This window comes from Bombina bombina, chromosome 5 (genome assembly GCF_027579735.1).
Source record: "Bombina bombina isolate aBomBom1 chromosome 5, aBomBom1.pri, whole genome shotgun sequence".
Taxonomy (NCBI): domain Eukaryota; kingdom Metazoa; phylum Chordata; class Amphibia; order Anura; family Bombinatoridae; genus Bombina; species Bombina bombina.
In genome coordinates, this window is record NC_069503.1 from 134,345,174 (window position 1) to 134,367,806 (window position 22,633).

Here is a 22,633-nt window from a genome sequence, read left to right on the forward strand (position 1 = left end):
CTGAGGTATGCCTGTATATGTATATATATATATATATATATATATATATATATATATATATACATATATATTTATATATACACATACATATACAGTATCTCACAAAAGTAAATATTTTATTATATCTTTTCATGTGACAACACTGAAGAAATGACACTTTGCTACAAAGTAAAGTAGTTAGTGTACAGCCTGTATAACAGTGTAAATTTGCTGCCCCTTAAAATAACTAAACACACAGCCATTAATGTCTAAACCGTTGGCAACAAAAGTGAGTACACCCCTAAGTGGAAATGTCTAAATTGGGCCCAGTTAGCCATTTTCCCTCCCCGGTGTCATGTGACTCGTTAGTGTTACAAGGTCTCAGGTGTGAATGTGGAGCAGGTGTGTTAAATTTGGTGTTATCGCTCTCACACTCTCTCATACTGGTCACTGGAAGTTCAACATGGCACCTCATGGCAAAGAACTCTCTGAGGATCTGAAAAAAAGAATTGTTGCTTTACATAAAGATTGCCTAGGCTATAAGAAGATGATTGCCAAGACCCTGAAACTGAGCTGCAGCATGGTGGGCAAGACATACAGTGGTTTTACAGGACAGGTTCCACTCAGAACAGGCCTGGCCATGGTCGACCAAAGAAGTTGAGTGCACATGCTCAGCGTCATATCCAGAGGTTGTCTTTGGGAAATAGACGTATCATTGCTGCAGAGATTGAAGGGGTGGAGGGTCAGCCTGTCAGTGCTCAGACCTTACGCCGCACACTGCATCAAATTGGTCTGCATGGCTGTCTTCCCAGAAGTAAGCCTCTTCTAAAGATGATGCACAAGAAAGCCTGCATACAGTTAGCTGAAGACAAGCAGAATAAGGACATGGATTACTGGAACCATGTCATGTGGTCCGATGAGACCAAGATAAACTTATTTGGTTCAGATGGTGTCAAGCGTGTGTGGCGGCAACCAGGTGAGGAGTACAAAGACAAGAGTGTCTTGCCTACAGTCAAGCATGGTGGTGGGAGTGTCATGGTCTGGGCCTGCATGAGTGGTGCCGGCACTGGGGAGCTACAGTTCATTGAGGGAACCATTAATGCCAACATGTACTGTGACATACTGAAGCAGAGCATGATTCCCTCCCTTCGGAGACTGGGCCGCAGGGCAGTATTCCAGCATGATAATGACCCCAAACACACCTCCGAGACGACCACTGCCTCACTCCAGACCTAAACCCTATTGAGCATCTGTGGGGCATCCTTAAACGGAATGTGGGGAAGCTCAAGGTCTCTAACATCCACCAGCTCCATGATGTCGTCATGGAGAAATGAAAGAGGACTCCAGTGGCAACCTGTGAAGCTCTGGTGAACTCCATGCCCAAGAGGGTTAAGGCAGTGCTGGAAAATAATGGTGGCCACACAAAATATTGACACTTTGGACCCAATTTGGACATTTCCACTTAGGAGTGAGTTATTTTGAGGGGACAGCAAATTTACACTGTTATACAGTCTGTACACTCACTACTTTACATTGTAGCAAAGTTTCATTTCTACAGTGTTGTCACATGAAAAGATATAATAAAATATTTACAAAACTGTGAGGGGTGTACTCACTTTGTGAGATACTGTGTATATAGCCACACTGCGCCATCTGTCTCTCCCATTTGGACTTTCCTCTATTTCAATAATGCCATTGCTTCGCTCTTATTTATGCCATCTTCTCTTTACTTAACCCTTTCTATGCTGTGTCTTCAATGATTGTTGTATCTTCACCAGGATGATTCTTATTTGCACAATAAAACACTTATTATATTTTTGCTTATTATATTAGTTTGGACCGTAGAGTCAGTGCTACTGGACCGTCTGCAGTTATCAGTGCTGCAATGAGAGCATCAGGGACCAGAAACTCTAAATATAGTAAAAGTTTATTCAGATCCTCCCACACACCCAAAAGCCATCAGGAGAAACATGAGTCACAGCCAGATCAGAAAAAGGAAAGGTTTGTGATTAAATCATACAGGAACTGATAAACCAACATAAGCATTAACTCTGTCACTGCTGGACATACTCATTACTCAAGGCAAATGCACAATGACGAGCATTCGTGTATATTAAACATTACAGTAAAACTAACGTTTGCATATTTTGAGTGTGTGTATACATTATGGGCTAGATCACAAGTGGCACAGTATTTATTTTTTTTGCGCAATCACCAAAACTCAGCTAGAGATAAGCTTTTTCCGCTAGTCGGGTTGCGTTCGTATCACAAGTTTTAAAAAAAATGTATTTTGTGCTAGCGGTAACCCAAATCACGCTTAAAGTCAGAAATCGTGATCGCGTTTTTACATTTCCTCATAGAAGTCAATGGAAAAAAAACCCTAACACCCACTCTCTCGCGCAAACACTATAGCATTTTCGCAATTGCGCTAATCCAACATGAAAATATGAATATTTCATATTCCAATGTTCTTAACATAACGAAATATGTTCTATTTATTTATAATGAAATATTTCTACATATATCTGATGTTTTTTTAAACAAATATGTATGTATACCTTTATACGGTATATCTATGATTATATATAGGTATAGATATATACAGATATATATATAAATATTCATTTAAAATAAATAGAACAAAATCTGCTATGTGCAGAATATTGGAATGTGAAATATTTACAGTAAATACACAGTTAAACATTTTTATATACATACAAATACATCCTTAGCAATGCATCTGTATGTATCTCTATGTTAAATTACTGTTGCCGCTTTTTTTTTTCTTCTAATACTTGAAATCTCATATTTTTGAGCCCTTATAACTTTTTTTTGGTGCAATATTTTATTGAATAATTTGTATTAGATGGAGTTATTATGAGTATTTTTTTCGGAAAACAGTTAACCACAGCTCTGAGATCACGATAAGGATTGAAGGGTAATTATATATATATTTTTCTGCCGCATACGCACATATCCTGTGAACGCCCGAGCACCAGTATTCAAACACCATGACTTCTCAGAGAGTTAGCTGTGGCTTGTATGACACAAATTATGTCTTCAGAAGCTATACAAACCCCTGCCAGCTATCTGAGAAGGCGTAGTGTTTGAATACTAGTGCCCAGGCACTCACCGGATATGTGCGTATCTGCAGAAAAACAGCAATAACTGTTACTAGAAAAAGTTTTGCTAATGAAAGTATAATGCAAAAATGCTTATATTTTACATTGAAATGAACCCACGCAATTTCATTTTTGACCTTTCTATCCCTTTAATAACTTAATTACCAAACTGGACTCCAGTTCCCCCAAATTCATTACTGACCTTGCCCAAATTCCTTGCCTAAGAACACACAACAACGCAACAGATGCTAAACTGTACAATGTGCTCCAGCTCACTATGGCAACTCAGGGGTTTATGATTAATGAAGTGATAATCAGGGAAAATGAATGTTTATGAATTGTATATTATAATTTTGTCTTTCATGATTTAGACAGAGGGGCCGATTTATGAAAGTGCGAGCGGACATGATACAATGTAGTGTATCATGTAACTGCTTCATAACGGCTGTTTCTGGCGAGCCTGAAGGCTTGCGTGGAAACAGGGGCACCAAGCTACATTCAGAGCTTGATAATTCAGGCCCAGAGAATGCAATAAAAAAAACCAAAATGCACAATTTACTCATATTATCCAATTGCTTTGTTCTTTTGGTATCCTTTGTTAAAGGGTAAACCTAGGTAGGCTCATAATCGCTCAGGAGCGTGCATGTGTCTTTAGGACTCTACAGATGAACAATTTATAACACTGTTAGCAATTTTACACATTGTTGTGAATATTACTTATATAGAATACTATGGGGTAAATTTATCATGGTGCGGACAGACCTAGCAGGGGTGTCAATCAACCCGATCATATTCGATCGGGCTGATTGCTGTTCCCCACCTCAGAGATGGCGGACGAGTTAAGGAGCAGTGGTCTTAGGACCGCTGCTTATTAACTTCTGCTTCAGTCGGAACTGAAGCGGAGTGGGTCGGAAGCAGCATCCGCTGCTTCATAAATCGACCCCTATGAGCTTACCAAGCTGTACTCATCAAAAAGGATACCAAGAGAACAAGATAATTTGATAATAAAAGTAAAGGTTTGTACACTTTGGGGCTGAATTATCAAGCTCCGAACTGAGCTTGATGCCCCGTGTTTCTGGTGAACCTTCAGGCTCGCCAGAAACACAAGCTATAAAGACCGCTGCTCCATAACCTGTCCGCCTGCTCAGAGGCGGCAGACAGACATCACCGGAAATCAACCCGATCCAATACGATCGGGTTGATTGACACCCCCTGCTAGCGGCAGCGAATCTGCAGGGGGCGGCATTGCACCAGCAGTTCACAAGAGCTGCTGGTGCAATGATAAATGCCGAGAGCATATGCTCTCGGCATTTAATAATGTGCAGCGGACATGATATATAAATAATCCCTCTTTCATTTTCTTATACATTCTGCCGTTCCTCCGCCCACAACGCATAGTCTATTTCAGTGTAAAATGACATATAACACTGTAGCCAATCATAATTTGCCCCTTTGGTGTCCAGCAAAGGGGGCGCGTTACGATTGGCTACAGTGTGATTCATCATTTTACACTCAAATACCCTATGCACTGCGTGCGGAGGAACGGCAGAATGTATAAGAAAATGAAAGTGATTATTTATATATTTTGGCGGTCAATGATTTTAATCAATGAAAGTGCCCTTCATTTACTTTTTTATTACAATATACACCTAGCATTACGAGTTGTGCGTTCGTGTTTAAACGCTGAAAAAATGCCATTTCAGGGTTAAAACAGCACCGCAGCCATTACAAGTCTTGTCGGTATAGCTGTACCGCAAGCCTTTTAGCCTGTAACGCAACGTCAGTCCTGCACACGTATAAAATGACTTTTTTTTCATGGGACTTCCATAGCGCAGCCATTACAATTTGCGGTGAGGGCTAAAAAGCTTGCATTACTTCCTATAACCACCAGATCCGTACCCCGCCATCTGAAAGCAGTAGTTATGAGTTTTACGCAACAAAACTGTTAATGTATTAACCCCTATTCTCCGTTCCCCAACATCGTCACCACTATAATAAAGTTATTACCCTTAAACCGCCGCCCTCCCGCATCAGAAAAAACTATTTAAATATTATTAACCCCAAATATGCCGCCCACATCGACCCCCACTATACTAAAGTTATTAAGCCCTACACCGCCGCCACTATAATTAAACCTATTAACCCCTAAACCACAAGCCCCCCACAACAAAATATACTAAATGAAACTATTAACCCCTAAACCGAAAGCCCCAACATCGCAATAAACTAATTTAAACTAGTAACCCCTAAACCTAACGCCCCCCTAACTTTATATTAAAATTACATTTTCCCTATCTCAAATTCAATTAAAACTCACCTGTCAAATTAAAAAACTAAGTTTAAACTAACAATTAAATTAATATAACTATTTAACTAACCTTGGCTGATTTGAACAGCCAATAGAATTTCAGAAGCTCTCATCTATTGGCTGTTTGAACAGCCAATAGGATTTCAGTAGCTCTCATCCTATTGGCTGATTTGAATTTTCCAAAATCAAATCAGCCAATAGGAATCGCAAGGGTACGACATTTTGAATACCTTGCATTGAAGATTCAGTGTACAGCGGCGACAGTTAGAAGAGGATGCACCGCACCAGATGTCTTCAGGATGGACCTGCTCCGCGCCCGCCCGGGATGAAGATTGAAGATGCTGTCTGGATGATAACTTCTTGCCCGCCTAGATGAGGACGTCGCCGCCCTGGATGATGATAGAAGAGGCCGGCCTCGCCGCCCTAGATGAGGACTTCACCACCTGGATGAAGATCGTTCAAGCGGGACTTCAAAAACCATAAGTGGATCTTCGGGGGTTAGTGATAGATTTTTATTTAAGGTTTTTTTGGGTGGATTTTTTTTTTAGTTTAGGGATTGGGCTTTTCTTAAGAGCTCAATGCCCTTTTCAGGGCAATGCAAAGAGCTAAATGTCCTTTAAGGGCAATGCCCTTTTTTAGATAGGTATTCTTATTTTGTGGGTTTGGGGGGGTGGGGGTGTCACGGATACCAGACCCCCAAGGCTAACCCCTACCCCCTACTACATGGCTCACTCCCTGTTACATTGGCTTTATGGGATCTCCCAGATGCGTGCTATGTGTTGTTTTGCTGTGTACACTTGGTCATAGGAAGAGCTGATCTATGACCGGGAAAAACCCTCCTAGGCTGGCCGGGCTTCTGGGAACTCCCGGTCGGCCACCTTACAACTGACACCCGCCTAACCCCTCTCAGGGTGGCCGGGCTCCTGAAACTACCGGTCGCCCAAAGAACAGCAGGACACCCGCTAACTTTACCCCTGGTCACTCCAGCCGCCCTTTGCCCCAGAGCTCCGCTCTTTTGGGGATTCCTAGCCCCTAGGGAAGACAAGAGCTGGGGGGATTACTGGAGGGAAGCTCCTTTGGAACTGGGGTTTTTGGGACACCCCTACCCCCATAACTTCAACGGACTGTATCTCCGGTCCCCAGTAACGAATCATGCTGCTTTTTGGACTGTGGCATCTGGGGACCGAGAGCTTTCAAATGATCCCCCAGGATCACCCCAAAACCGTCACATCTGGGTCCTGGGATTCTATGGGGACTATCGCTGCTATGGAGGCGCCGGGTCTGTCTGGAGGGGCGGGAATGGCAGGAAAATTGTGGGATTGTTCAGTGTCTTATCAAGATGAGCTTTGTGTATAAAGGAGTTTATGTTTTACAATAAAGTCAGTTTCCTGTTTCACCTGAATGCTAGTATGTCTAGTTATTTGGGTGGGCTCCAGCTAAAATCACTTTCCTGGGCTACATAGCAGCCTGTTCCAGGCAGAGGAAGAACCCTCTGCAGAGCTACTTAGTCTGGGTAGCCGGAGTCTGCCACAGGGAGGGACCCTAAATACTGGTGCTGACAGGCATCAGGGGTGGCTACAGGCTGTGGTCACTTGCCAGCTACACAGCTGCAGTCGGCAGGGAGGAAGCAGGACCCGTTTGGCGGAGCCTACCCCAGTTGGGGTACCCGGGGTATCCGTCACAGGGGGTTTGCAATGTTAGTGGGTCTTTGTATAATCTTTTCCAGGTAAAAGAGCCTGTTTAACTTAGGGCAAATGTCCTACTCAAGGCCATTTTAAGAGCTATGGTAGTATATTATAGATTAGTTTTTTTTAAAGGGTATTTAGAATAGGAATAATTTTTATTGTTTTAGATAATTTTAGTTTGTTATTTTTGTAATGGTAGGTTTTTTCATTTTTGTAATTTTAGTGTTTTTTTATTTTTTGTAATGTTAGGTTTTAGTGTAAGGCAGGCTTAGGTTTTATTTCACCACAGGTACGTTTGTATTTATTTTAACTAGTAGTAGTAAATAGTTAAATAACTATTTACTAAACTAGTCTACCTAGTTAAAATAAATACAAACTTACCTGTGAAATAAAAATAAACCTAAGCTAGCTACAATATAAATATTAGTTATATTGTAGCTAGCTTAGGTTTTATTTCATAGGTAAGTATTTAGTTTTAAAAAGGAATTATTTAGTTAATTAATTGTAAGTTAAATTTAGCTCTATTTTAATTATGTTAAAGTTAGGGGGTGTTAGGGTTAGGGTTACGTTAGGGATAGGGTTAGGTTTAGGGGTTAATACTAGTTTAATTTAGGTTGTTGCAATGTGGGGGGGGCTGGCGGTTTAAGCGTTAAAAGGTTATATTTAGTGGTAGTGATATGGGAGCCCAGAAGTTTAGGGTTAATAATTTTATTTCGTGGTGGCGATGTTGGGGAGCGGCGGAATCGGGGTTAATAGATTTATTATAGTGTGCGTGATGTTGGGGTGCAGGGAATAGGGGTTATAACTTTAGTATAGTTGGCGGCGATATCTGGAGCGGCAGATCAGGAGTTATAGTTTTATTAGGTGGCGGCAATATCGGGGACGGCAGATAGGGGTTAATCACATTATGTAGGTGCCGGCGATGTTGGTGGGGGGCAGATAGGGGGGTGTGTAGACTCCGGGGTTTATGTTAGGGTTGCGTTAACGAAGGGCTGCGTTACGGAGCTTTTCTTCTCTGCGATCGCAGGTGTTAGGCTTTTTTCTGACCCCGTCCTCCCCTGTCTATGGAGGAAAGCGTGTACGAGCACGTCAAAACAGCACTTGGATTGTATGCGGTATGGAGCTCAACGCAGCCATAGCGTACGCAACAAGCCGGCTGTTTGAAAACTTGTAATGGCTGCGCCTACAGGGGGTTAATAACACAACTTTTGGTGCGTTTGTTAATTTCCTATAGCGTGCATAACTTGTAATCTAGCTGATAGTTAAGTGTAGACTTTAACTTACAATCACATTAATGCTGACTTTACTGTCTCTTTAAAAAAAAAAAAAATCAGTGCGAGACAAAGATTCTATATCCCTAGCAAGATATGCATAAACATATCTGCACACAAGCACACAGAAACACAAACAGGCTTCAGTGAGGATGCCCCTAGCTCAGCAGACAGCCGGCAGCCCTCTGCAATAATCTGTCCTGATGGGCCAACTTCCTCGCAGCCTCCCCAATGCTGATTAAATGTGACAGGAGTTTTCTCCTCTCCCACAAATACACAGAGCCCTGAGCACGAGAGAGAGAGGTGAAGGGGAAAATATAAGCAGGCTTCCCTCCTCCAATCCACTTCAGGAGATCATAACCCTTGGGGAGCTCAGGGACACTGAAGCTTTCACAAATTGTTGGTGACAGCTCAGAGTGGAGAAAACGAAACACAATTTATTTAGCTCTTATTTGCTGCACCTGAAGGAACCAGTGCAACAATTTTGTGATGTGAAATTAAAGAAACCATGAGTTTTATAGGCACTGCTGGGGCAGCTGGGTAGGGAGAGAGCCACAGAGTTTATAATCTAGCATTATGTACCATATTGTTACTGATGTGTCTAGTTATAACATTAATGTGCTCCACATGTTATAGACAGAGTGAAATAGGGTAACAGTTATACAATCAGAAATGTTTTTCTGGGGGTTAATAACACTGAGCTTATTTTGGCTGATTACGATTTCTGAATGTTGACTGATATTGTTTTTATAGTGATCACAATCCCAAAATGCTTTTGCTAAATTCTGAAATTTCTACCTCACAAAAAGAACATGAAATTGTTATCTGCATTCTTAATCACTTGCGGCGAGATTACAAGTTTTGCGGTAACAGGGTTGCAGTGCTAAAGAGCAGTTTTCCCTCACCGCCCACCTGCAGACAACGCTGGTATTATGGGCTTTTACAAACCCGGCGTTAGCCGCAGAAAAGTGAGCAGAGAGCAAAATTTTGCTCCACATCTCACCTCAATACCAGCGCTGCTTACGGTATCGGTGATCTTGCAAAACGTGCTTGTGCACGATTTCCCCATAAGAATCAATGGGGGAAAGCCGGCTGAAAAAAAACATAACACCTGCAAAAAAGCAGCGTTAAAGCTCCTAACGCAGCCCCATTGATTCCTATGGGCAAACACATTTTATGTCTACACCTAACACCCTAACATGAACCCCAAGACTAAACACCCCTAAATCTTATACTTATTAACCCTAATCTGCCGTCCCCCGACATCGCTGACACCTTGTATTATTATTATTAACCCCTAATCTTCTGCTCTGGGACACCGCCGCCACCTACATTATATGCATTAACCCCTAATCTGCTGCCCCCAACATCGCTGACACCTACATTATATTTATTAACCCATAATCTGCCACCCCCAATGTCGCCGCAACCTACCTACACTTATTAACCCATATCTTCACATTCTATTGGCTGATCGAAACAGCCAATAGAATGCGAGCTCAATCTGATTGGCTGATTGGATCAGCCAATCGGATTGAACTTGATTCTGATTGGCTGATTCCATCAGCCAATCAGAATTTTCCTACCTTAATTCCGATTGGCTGATAGAATCCTATCAGCCAATCGGAATTCGAGGGACGCCATCTTGGATGACGTCATTTAAAAGGAGAACCGTCAATTCGGCTAGTAGGCGTCGCTTGAAGAGGTTGGATTCCGCGTCGGCTGGGAAGAAGATGGCTCCCTGCTCCGCTCGGAAGAAAGAAAATTGAGATGCGGCTTGATAGAAGACTTCATCCCAATGATGGACTTCCGACTCTCATCCGATGATGGATTTTCTTCAACCGCCGCTTGGATCCAGACTTCAGCCGAGGATGGACGTCACTCTTCATCCCCCCGCTTGGGCTTGGATCAAGACTTCGGAACCTCTTCTGGACCGATCGGTGAACCCGGCGAGGTGAAGACAAGGTAGGAAGGATCTTCAGGGGCTTAGTGTTAGGTATATTTAAGGGGGGTTTGGGTTAGATTGGGGTATGTAGGTGGTGGGTTGTAATGTTGGGGGGGGTATTGTATGTTTTTTTTTTACAGGCAAAAGAGCTGAATTCTTTGGGGCATGCCCCCGCAAAGGGCCCTTTTAAGGGCTGGTAAGGTAAAAGGGCTTTGACTTTTGTAATTTAGAATAGGGGTAGGGCATTTTTTTTATTTTGGGGGGTCTTTGTTATTTTATTAGGGGGCTTAGAGTAGGTGTAATTAGTTTTAAATTGTTGTAATTTTTTTCTAATGTTTGTAAATATTTTTTTATTTTTTGTAACTTAGTTCTTTTTTATTTTTTGTACTTTAGTTAGTTTTAATTAATTGTATTATTTGTAGGAATTGTATTTAATTTTTTTATTGATAGTGTAGTGTTAGGTTTAATTGTAGATAATTGTAGGTATTTTATTTAATTAATTTCTTTGATAGTGTAGTGTTAGGTTTAATTGTAACTTAGGTTAGGAGTTTATTTTACATGTGTAATTTTGTAATTATTTTAACTAGGTTAAACATATTAAATAGTTATTAACTATTTAATAGCTATTGCTACCTGGTTAAAATAATTACAAAGTTGCCTGTCAAATAAATATTAATCCTAAAATAGCTACAATATAATTATAATTTATATTGTAGCTATAATTAGGGTTTATTTTACAGGTAAGTATTTAGCTTTAAATAGGACTAAGTTATTTAATAAGAGTTAATTTATTTCGTTAGAATAAAATTATATTTAACTTAGGGGGGGTGTTAGGGTTTAGGGTTAGAATTAGCTTTAGGGGTTAAAAAATTTATTAGAGTAGCGGTGAGCTCCGATTGGCAGATTAGGGGTTAATACTTGAAGTTAGGTGTCGGCGATGTTAGGAGGGCAGATTAGGGGGTTAATACTATTATTATAGGGTTATTGAGGCGGGAGTGAGGCGGATTAGGGGTTAATAACTTTATTATAATAGCGGCGCGGATCCGGTCTGGCAGATTAGGGGGTTAATAAGTGTAGGTAGCGGCGACGTTGGGGGCGGCATATTAGGGGTTAATAAAATAATATAGGGGTCAGCGGTGTTAGGGGCAGCAGATTAGGGTTTCATAGGGATAACGTAGGTGGCAGCGGCGTGCGGCTCGGCAGATATAGGGGTTAAAAAATTTTAATAGAGTGGCGGCGATGTGGGGGGACCTCGGTTTAGGGTACATAGGTGTTTATGGGTGTTAGTGTACTTTAGAGCACAGTAGTTAAGAGCTTTATGAACCGGCGTTAGCCAGGGAAAGCTCTTAACTACTGACTTTTTTCTGCGGCTGGAGTTTTTGTCTATAGATTTCAAACGCTCACTTCAGCCACGACTCTAAATACTCGGCGTTAGAAAGATCTCATTGAAAAGATAGGATACGCAATTGACGTAAGGGGATCTGCGGTATGGAAAAGTCGCGGCTGGAAAGTGAGCGTTAGACCCTTTCCTGCCTACTGACTCCAAACACCAGGCGGCGTAAAAACCAGCGTTAGTGCCTCTAACGCTGGTTTTCACGCTACCACCCAACTCTAAATCTAGGCGTAAGCTAGCTACAATATAACTAATAGTTACATTGTAGCTAGTTTAGGATTTATTTTTATTTTACAGGCACCTTTGTATTTATTTTAACTAGGTAGAATAGTTATTAAATAGTTATTAACTATTTAATAACTACCTAGCTAAAAAAGAAATACAAATATACCTGTAAAATAAACCTAACCTAAGTACAATTACACCTAACACTACACTATAATTAAATTATTTCCCTAAATTAACTACAATTAAATACAAGTATCTAAAGTACGAAAAAAAAACCCCACTAAATTACAGAAAATAATAAAATAATTACAAGTTTTTTTAAACTAATTACACCTAATCTAATCCCCCTAATAAATAAAAAAGCCCCCCAAAATAATAAAAAGACCTAACCTATACTAATTTACAAATAGCTCTTAAAGGGGCCTTTTGCGGGGCATTGCCCCAAAGTAATCAGCTCTTTTACCTGTAAAAAAAAGTACAATACCCCCCAACATTAAAACCCACCACCCACACACCCAACCCTACTGTAAAACCCACCCAATCCCCCCTTAATAAAACCTAACACTAACCCCTTGAAGATCACCCCTACCTTGAGAAGTCTTCACCCAACCGGGCCAAAGTCCTCAACGAAGCCGGGCGAAGTGGTCCTCCAGACGGCAGAAGTCTTCATCCAAGCCGGCCAGAAGAGGTCCTCCAGACGGGCAGAAGTCTTCATCCAGGCGGCATCTTATATCTTCATCCATCCGGTGCGGAGCGGGTCCATCTTCAAGGCATCCAACGCAGAGCATCCTCTTCGTTCTTCATACCGACGGACTGAATGAAGGTTCCTTTAAATGACGTCATCCAAGGATGGCGTCCCTTCAATTCCGATTGGCTGATTAGAATCTATCAGCCAATTGAAATTAAGCTAGAAAAAATTCTACCTTAATTCCGATTGGCTGATAGAATTCTATCAGCCAATCGGAATTGAAGGGATGCCATCTTGGATGAAGTCATTTAAAGGAACCTTCATTCAGTGTTAGCCGTCGATTGAAGAGGATGCTCCGCGTCGGATGTCTTGAAGATGGACCCGCTCCGTGCTGGATGGATGAAGATAGAAGATGCTGTCTGGATGAATACTTCTGCCCGTCTGGAGGACCACTTCGCCCGGCTTGGATGAAGACTTCTACTGGCTTCATTGAGGACTTCGGCCCGGTTGGATGAAGACCTTCTCCCGGTAAAGTGATCTTCAAGGGGTTAGTGTTTGGTTTTTTTTAAGGGGGTATTGGGTGGGTTTTAGAGTAGGGTTGGTTGTGTGGGTGGTGGGTTTTAATGTTTGGGGGTGGATTTGTAATTTTCTTTTACAGGTAAAAGAGTGATTACTTTGGGGCAATGCCCCGCAAAAGGCCCTTTTAAGGGTTATTTGTAATTTAGTGTAGGGTAGGGCTTTTTTTTTATTTTGGGGTGGCTTTTTTATTTTGTTAGGGGGATTAGATTAGGTGTAATTAGTTTTAAAATTTGTAATTTTTTTATTATTTTCTGTAATTTAGTGTCTTTTTTTGTACTTTAGCTAATTTTATTTAATTGTATTTAATTTGGGGAATTAATTTAATTATAGTGTAGTGTTAGGTGTAATTGTAACTTAGGTTAGGTTTTATTTTACAGGTACTTTTGTATTTATTTTAGCTAGATAGTTATTAAATAGTTAATAACTATTTATTAACTATTCTACCTAGTTAAAATAAAATAAAAATAAATCCTAAGCTAGCTACAATGTAACTATTAGTTATATTGTAGCTAGCTAGGGGTTTATTTTATAGGTAAGTATTTAGTTTTAAATAGGAATAATTTAGTTTTAAAATAGGAATAATTTAGTTAATGATAGGAATATTTATTTCGATTTCTTTTAATTATATTTATGTTAGGGGTGTTAGGGTTAGGGTTAGACTTAGATTTAGGGGTTATTGTAGGTAGGTGTCGGCAATGTTACAGACGGCAGATTAGGGGTTAATAATATTTAACTAATGTTTGCGAGGCGGAAGTGTGACGGTTTAGGGGTTAATATATTTATTATAGTGGCGGCGATGTCCGGTTCAGCAGATTAGGGGTTAAAACATTTTTTTAAGTGTTTGCGATGCGGGAGGGCCTCGGTTTAGGGGTTAATAGTAGTTTATGAGTGTTAGTGTACTTTTTAGCACTTTAGTTAAGAGTTTTATGCTACGGAGTTGTAGTGTAAAACTCTTAACTACTGACTTTAGAATGCGGTACCAGTCTTGACAGGAGAGGGTCTACCGCTCACTTTTGGCAGACTCGTAATACCGGCGCTATGCAAGTCCCATTGAAAAAATAGGATACACAATTTACGTAAGTGGATTTGCGGTATTTCCAAGTCTGGCTAAAAAAGTGAGCGGTGAGCCTGTACCTTCAAGACTCGTAATACCAGCAGGCGTTAAAAAGCAGCATTTTAACGCTGCTTTTTAAGCCTTACGCACAACTCGTAATCTAGCCGTTGGTTTCTACATTTAAAAGAAACACCTGCCGCACCTATTGGGTAGTATTTCATTACGTGACAGTTGAAACTAAACGTTAACCCTAACCTGTCCACACTGTAAATTTCATTACCGACTGCGGCCTAGATTATGAGTAGAGCTCAAATTTGTGCTTTCGCAAAGCACAATATTTGTGCTCCCCTCAGTAATAACAGTGCATGCAAATGTGCGCTGGTATTACAAGTCAGGTGCAATGCGCATACAACCCCACGTTCGCATTGCCTGAAGCTTTGCGCTCACGCAGAATAGTATTCAATCATTTATATAAGCTGAAGATATGCCTATTAGTTATTGCTTGTGTGCTAACCCGACACCAACATCAGATCATCTGCCGAGGGTGCGTTAGGAATACTTTAGATTCCTATGTCTTCACATAGAAGAAAAACAAAATTTATGCTTACCTGATACATTTCTTTCTTTCCCGATATGGAGAGTCCACAACGTCATCAATTTTAGTGGGAATATCACTCCTGGCCAGCTGGAGGAAGCAAAGAGAACCACAGCAAAGCTGTTAAGTGTCACTCCCCTACCCACAATCCCCAGTCATTCGACCGGGAAATGGAAAAAAAAGGAATAACACAAAGGTGTAGATGTGCCTGAGGTTTAGTAAAATAAAAAACTGTCTTCAAAATTAAGGGTGGGGTCGTGGACTCTCCATATCAGGAAATAAATAAACTTAACAGGTAAGCATACATTTGTTTTCTTTCCTAAGATATGGAGAGTCCGCAACATCATCAATTACTAGTGGGAACTAATACCCAAGCTAAAAGAACACAGATGACTAGGGAGGGCAAACAAGACAGGCAGACCTAAACAGAAGGCACCACCGCTTGAAGAACCTTTCTCCCAAAAGAAGCCTCAGCCGAGGCAAAATATCAAATTTGTAAAATTTGAAAAATATGTAGAGAGGACCAAGTTGCAGGCCTTGCAAATCTGTTCCACAGAAGCTTCATTTTTGAAAGCCCAAGAAGAGGAGACAGCCCTCATGGAATGAACCATAGTTCTCTCAGGAGGCTGCTGACTATCAGTCTCTTAAGAAAAATGGAATTATACTTCTCAACCAGAGAGAAAGAGAGAGTAGCAGTGGCTTCTGACCTTTATGCTTTCCAGAGAAGCAAACAAACAGGGCAGAGACTGGCGAAAAACCTTAGTCGCCTGTAGGTAGAAATTTAGAAAACACACAACATCCAAGATGTGTAACAAATGTTCCTTAGAGAAGAAGGATAAGACACAGAGAAGGAACAAACACTTTCCTGAAAAATATTTCTATCTGAAACTACCTCAGAAGAAAAAACCAACTTAGTACGAAGAACCGCCATATCAGGATGAATGAAAAGACAAGGCGAATCACACTGCAAAGCCGAGAGTTCCAAGACTTTCCGAGCAGAAGAGATAGAAATAAGAAACAAAATCTGCAAAAATAACAACTTAATATCTATGGAATGCAATGGCTCAACCAGAACCAGCTGCAAAACCTTAAGAACAAGGTTAAAGTTCCAAGGGGGAGAAACAAACTAAAACACAGGCCTGATACTGACAGTGCCTGACAAAAAGATTGAACATTTGGCACATCCGCCAGACACTTGAGCAACAAAATAGATAATGCAGTAATCTGATCCTTTAGAGAACTGATTGACAATCTATTCTCCAGACTTACCTGGAGAAAAACAAAAAAACAAAATCCTAGGAATCCTGACCCTACTCCAAGAGTAGCCCTTGGATTCACACCAAAAAGGAATTTGCACCATACCCTATGGTAAATCATTCTATTAACAGGCTTGCCAGCCTGTATCATGGTCTCAATGACCGACGATATTTGGATGAAGGAATGGACCCTGAGTTAGAAAGTCCTTCCTCAGAGGAAACCTCCAAGGTGGAAGATATGACATCTTCACTAGGTCTGTATACCAGATCCTGCGAGGCCACGCAGGGGCTATTGGAATTACCGATGATCTCTCCTGAGAGATACGAGCAAAGACTCGTGGAAGGAGAGCAAAACAGAGGAAAAGGATATGCCAGACTGAAATCCAAGAAACCGACAGAGCATCTATCGGGGCGGTCTGTAGATCTCTTGACCTTGAACCATATCTTGGAAGCTTGACGTTCTGCTGAGATGCCATCAGATCCAACTCCGGCATCCCCCATTTGAGGGTTTAACACGGAGAACACCTCCGGATGGAGTTGCCCACTCCCCGGGATGAAATGTCTGTCTGCTCAGGAAGTCTGCTTCCCAGTAGTCCACCCTGGAATGGGGATGGCAGATAGCCAGCAAATGTAAGCTTATGCCCACTGAACAATCCGAGCCATCATGGCTAGGAAACTCTGAGTTCCTCCCTGGTGGTTGATGTAAGCCACTAAGGAGATATTGTCCGAATGGAACCTGATAAACCGGGCTAAGGGACAACTGAGGTCAAGAAATCAGAGCATTGAGATTTGCTCCCACCTCCAAGATGTTTATGGGAGAACAGACTCCTCCTGATAGTCCCTGCGTCTTAACAAGTCCCAGATTGCTCCTCAGCCCCACAGGTTGACATCCGTGGTCACAATCACCCAGGAAGGTCTCCGGAAGCATGTGCCCAAGACAGATGCTCCTGAGAAAGCCACCACGGAAGAGAGTCTCTTGACGTTTGATCTAGATCTATCTTCAAATACAGATCTGCATGTTCCACTTCTCCTAGAGAGAGACAATAGGAAGAATCCTTAATTTTCTGACCTTTGTCAGAAATATTTTCAAGATAGGGAAACTATTATGGTCCCTAAGAAAAATACCCTTGTAGATGGAACAAGATACTCTTTTCCAGATTTGTTTCCATCCATGAGAACATAGAAAAGACAACAAGATCTCTGAATGAAAATTTGCTAGAATAAAGGATGGCACCTGAACCAAATGTCGTCCTGGAAGAGTGCCCCTGCAATACCCCAAGACCTGAGAGTCTTTCTAGAAAGGCAAATCTCAGGAACTTGAGAAGATTCCTAGGATGGAAACATGAAAATACACATCCTTCAGGACTATGTTCGTCATGAACAGACCCTCTAACCAAAGGAAGAATGGAATGAATGGATTCCATTTGAAGGACGGTACTCAGAAAACTAGTTGAATAGATCCTAGGCCCTATTCCCTTACTGGAACTGGGACTATCACTCCCAGATAGGAATGTCCTGAACACAGTTCAAGAATGCCTCTCCTTTTACCTGGACTGCAGATAATCTGGAAAGGAGAAATCTGCCACTGGGAGGGAAAGTCTAGAATTCTATTTAAAACCTAAAATACTACCCCAAGAATCTGGGACATCTCGTATCCATATCCAACCCCTGATTGGGGTAAACCCAACATGCTAATTTATACTCAGCTGCGGGTTTCTTAAAATGCTTCCCTCTGTTCCAAGACTGATTGGGTACAAAGAAGACTTGGACTGTTCCTGCTTGAAGAGAAAGGCTTTCCTTTGAAAAGGAACAAAAAATACTTTGACAACCTTTAAGTCTATTCTACTTGTTGTGTGGTAGAAAAGACCCTTTTCCACCAGAAATATCACAAATCAACTCTGCCAGACCAGGTCCAAACAAGGGTCTAACCCTTGCAATGAGGTGCCAAAAGCTTAGACTTAGGGGTAACACCCGCTGACCAAGATCTTAGCCACAACACCCTACGGGCTAGCACAGTAAAACCAGATATCTTTGCTCTTAAATATTTTTGCCCTACCAGAATAGGGAATCAAACCTGTAACATTCAGTTACTAAACTGCTTACTTAGCCACTATGCTATTCAAGCAGCACCCAGATTAAAAACTTGCATGGAAGCCATCAGAGATAAAGGAATTGGCTAGCCTGAGAGTCCTAATTCTGCCTTGGAACTCCTCCAAAGGAGTCTCTATCAAAACTGAATCAGACAAAGTGTGCACCAATAAGATGCCGCACTTGAAACAGTGGCAATACAAACTGCAAGTTGCCATTGAAGATCTTGAATTTAACATATGTCTTCATCAAATAAGCCTCCAGCTTCTAGTCCATGGGATCCGTAAAAGAGCAGCTATCCTCTATAGGGATCATAGTTCTCTTAGCCAGAGTAGAAAAGGCTCCTTCTACTTAAGGCACGTGCAACCCTATCTTTAATAGAGTCAGCGACAGGAAACATCTTTTAACGGGAACAGGAAACACCTCCACAGAGGAAGGAACATCACAGTATATAATAATTTTACTAGATTTCCTATGGTTGACAGCGACAAGTGTATCTAAGTCGTCCAAAGAAGCCAATACCTTCTAACAGTACATGAAGGTGTTCAAGCTTAAAACTAAAGAGTACTTCTTTAGTATCAGACAAAGAATTTATACTGTCCAAATCTGAGATTTCACCCTCAGAGGCTACCGGCGTATCCTCCTCATGGGACTTATGAGGGAGAGCAAACTGGATAGCAGGAGATGAAACAGAAGCCTTACTATATGAATATCTAAATTTCCTCTTGCAAATTCCCTTTAACATAGGAAAAGCAGATAATACCGCAGATACCGCAGAAGATATCTGTGTAGCAATTTCTGCAGGCAAAATAAACTCCTCCAGGAGACTGAGAGGAAATGCAGGGCACTATATGTGTAGCCATTAAGGCTTGGGACATTTGAGGATAAAGCTGTGGCAATGCCTAAACAGCATCATCCTGGGAGACATGAGGCTAAAAAATAAAAAAAATGGCCTTAGTACATGAGAAGCAAATGTTCTTAGGAACAGACCCCTGATCCAAGAGCAATTTAAAAAAAAAAAACAATTCACTTAACTTAATTTATTAAGGACTTCTAGGGACATTTAATAAAAATGCACTATCACTTTAAATATTGTAAAATTGGCACAAACTCTCTTATAGATCTGTTAGCACTTTGATGTTGATTGCGACATTATACCGTCAACTAAAACAGCAGCATTACTCAGTCATTCCTCTATGACAGGAGCATTAATAAGCATCAAGTAAAATCACTATACTACAAGCAAAGTTTTTTGTAGAAGAAAACCGATCCACCAACAAAACTAAGTCTCCTCATCTCACAGAGACCTCAGAAAAAGCGTTGCTCCGTTTCTCAGATGGAGAAGGAGGGCGGTCACGTGATCAGGCCTCAAAAACAAGGCGAAAATGGCTCTGCTCCATTCTCATGCCAGAGAAGTAGGCGGAGTGACATGGGCATGCAAAGAAGAGACGAGCGTAGTTAGCATTTAACAATGCGCTCATTCACACCACCACCAAATAAATCTTCAGACAGCCCAAACTCTGGAAGAACGATCTTGATTACAAGTAAAAACTCACCCAGTGAGTTCCTGTTCCACAAACTCCAACCTTACCACTGTGCTACAGTGGAATAAACATAACTGAAGTTTAGTGAAAAATTAAGTGCAATCAAACTTAACCAAAGTCACAGCCTCAGGGGATAGTTCCCGCCATATAGAGGAATAAATCCCACATGTCTCACACATAAAATAAGTGCCTGCCACTGCCAATTAAAATCCTTCCCAAAGAATTCATCTTTCCCAATAAATAATACAGGCAAACTATTTCTAGTGCAAGTCTTCCAACCTAGAAGGCTAAGCCACTTACCTGCAGTCTAGCAGTCTGGCAGGAGGACAGCTTACAAGGTGTAAGACCCAAAAATCTTGCTTGTAGCAAAAGAAATCCAATTTTCTCAGACACCAAAACTTCACCTCCTCCATTGACAGGAGGCAAAGAGAATGATTGGGGATTGTGAGTAGGGGAGTGACAGTTAACAGCTTTGCTGTGGTGCTCTTTGCCTCCTCCTGCTGGCCAGGAGTGATATTCCCACTAGTAATTGATGATGTTGTGGACTCTTCATATCTTAGGAAAGAAATGTTATTTTTATCTATATAAATATATACAGGTATTTATAGATATAGATATATATGCTATATACACTGTGTGGAGAACACTGTGTATGTATATAATAAATACTCACTGGTCTTAAGTTAGCAGTATCAATCCATACTTTTTTTTTAAAAGTATGGATTAATACTGCTGACTTAAGCCCAGTGAGTGCTTATAATGGGATTGTTTATTGAAAATGTATATAGCACCCTGGCAGTTGTGATATATGTTGTGAGAGTGCACTCATGAGTGTTTATATATGTTGTGTTTTGTTGATGTGTTTTTGTAAACATTTTTTTTTTAATTAACCCTTACACTATACTTATGGTTTCAAGTCGGGCTAAATATTCGAGCGCAGTTTCAGCTTTTGATGAAGTTGCAAAATATAACTTTCAACTTATAATATGAGTGCAAATTAGCGCAGTTGCAATCTCTGTTGAAAGTGTAGGTTGTGCTAGAGTGATGTCGGCTGCACCCATCTCTGGTAAATGCAATTTACCATGTACTTGTAATATCATGTTGCGTGCTAATGTTAGCGCAGTCCAGGGGACTTTATGAATGCCTGGGACAAACATAAGGCTATCCTATGAACTAGATACGTTTATACTTTTAGGAAATATCGGGCAGTCTTGCTGGGCCTATGGCTCTTATCTGTCGTCAATATCTATGTTTCAGTGATATTGCCTCTGGAAAACTATATATATAATTCAAACATAAAATCCAACTATACACTCGGTGTGTGACTAACAAATGTATGCTGATTTATATTTATTTATTGACCTATCATAGGTCAGAACCCAAGAATACTACAGAGGTTTTCCATATGCAAAATGCACACGATATGGGGATACATTATATGACTTTACTCATTTATACAACATAGGCCTCTAGTTATCAACGTGTCCTACCTCAAATATGCTGGAATTCCGCAGCGTATTTGAGGCCAAGGCTGATTTGCCTTAGTTATCAAGCCCTAGACACCCGGCAAAAGTAGAATTTAGTGACGTAAGCTTCAATCCGCTGGACTCAGTCTGACACAGATCGATTCTTACGTCACTCCAGATGTTCCGCACACAAGTGCGGCACTATCGGACTACTTTTGCTAGTTATCAAAAAACTAGCGGGTACGCTCGGCACTTTTCCGGGCCCAGCCGTACCTGGTTTTTCAAACCACCGTCCTGGAGGCGGCGGATCCCCATAGGAATCAATGGGAGTCTGACCATAGCGAAAGTTTCATGTTCGCTGCTGCCAGACATCCCATTCATTCCTATGGGAGCTGTCTACACCTAACACCCTAACATGTACCCCGAGTCTAAACACCCCTAATCTGCCCCCCCTACACCGCCGCAACTAAATAAAGTTATTACCCCCAAAACCGCCGCTCCCGGACCCCGCCGCAACTATAATAAACTTATTAACCCCTAAACCGCCGCACCCGGAGGCCACTGCCACGCTAATAAACTGATTAACCCCTAAACCACCGCTCCTGTCCCCCGCCGCAACTATAATATATGTATTAACCCCTAAACCGCCGCTCCCGGAACCCCGCCGCCACCTCATTTTACCTAGTAACACCCTATCCTGCCCCCCCTATACCGCCGCCACCTATAATTAAGTTATTAACCCCTATCCTGCCGATCCCGGACCCCGCCGCAACTAAATAAATAGTTTAACCCCTAAAACCGCCGCTCCCGAGACCCCGCCGCAACCTATATTAAACTTATTAACCCCTAATCTGCCCCCCCTACACCGTCGCCACCTATATAAATTTATTAACCCCTATCCTGCCCCCACCTACACCGCCGCCACTGTAATAAAATTATTAACCCCTAAACCCTAAGTCATAACACTAACCCTAACACCCCCCCTAACTTAAATATTAATTAAATACATCTAAATAAATGTAACTTTATTAACTAAATGAATCCTATTAAAACTAAATACTTACCTTTAAAATAAACCCTAAAATAGCTACAATATAAAAAATTATTATATTGTAGCTATTTTAGGATTTAGTTTTATTTTACAGGCAACTTTCAATTTATTTTAACTAGGTACAATAGCTATTAAATAGTTATTAACTATTTAATAGCTACCTAGTTAAAATAAAGAGAAATTTACCTGTAAAATAAAAACTAACCTAAGTTACAATTACACCTAACACTACACTATACTTTAATACATTATTCCTATTTAAAACTAAATACTTACCTGTAAAATAAACCCTAAGATAGCTACAATGTAATTAATAATTACATTGTAGCTATTGTAGGATTTATATTTATTTTACAGGTAACTTTGTATTTATTTTAGCTA

The 22,633-nt window shown here is 41.0% G+C and overlaps 1 protein-coding gene across 1 annotated transcript in view; it reads right to left on the reverse strand.

Annotated features, from left to right (window-relative positions):
• The window catches only part of MYO1G (myosin IG), a 793,301-nt gene that overhangs the window by 312,351 nt on the left and 458,317 nt on the right, over positions 1-22,633 (reverse strand). The gene's annotated exons all lie outside the window — the stretch shown is intronic.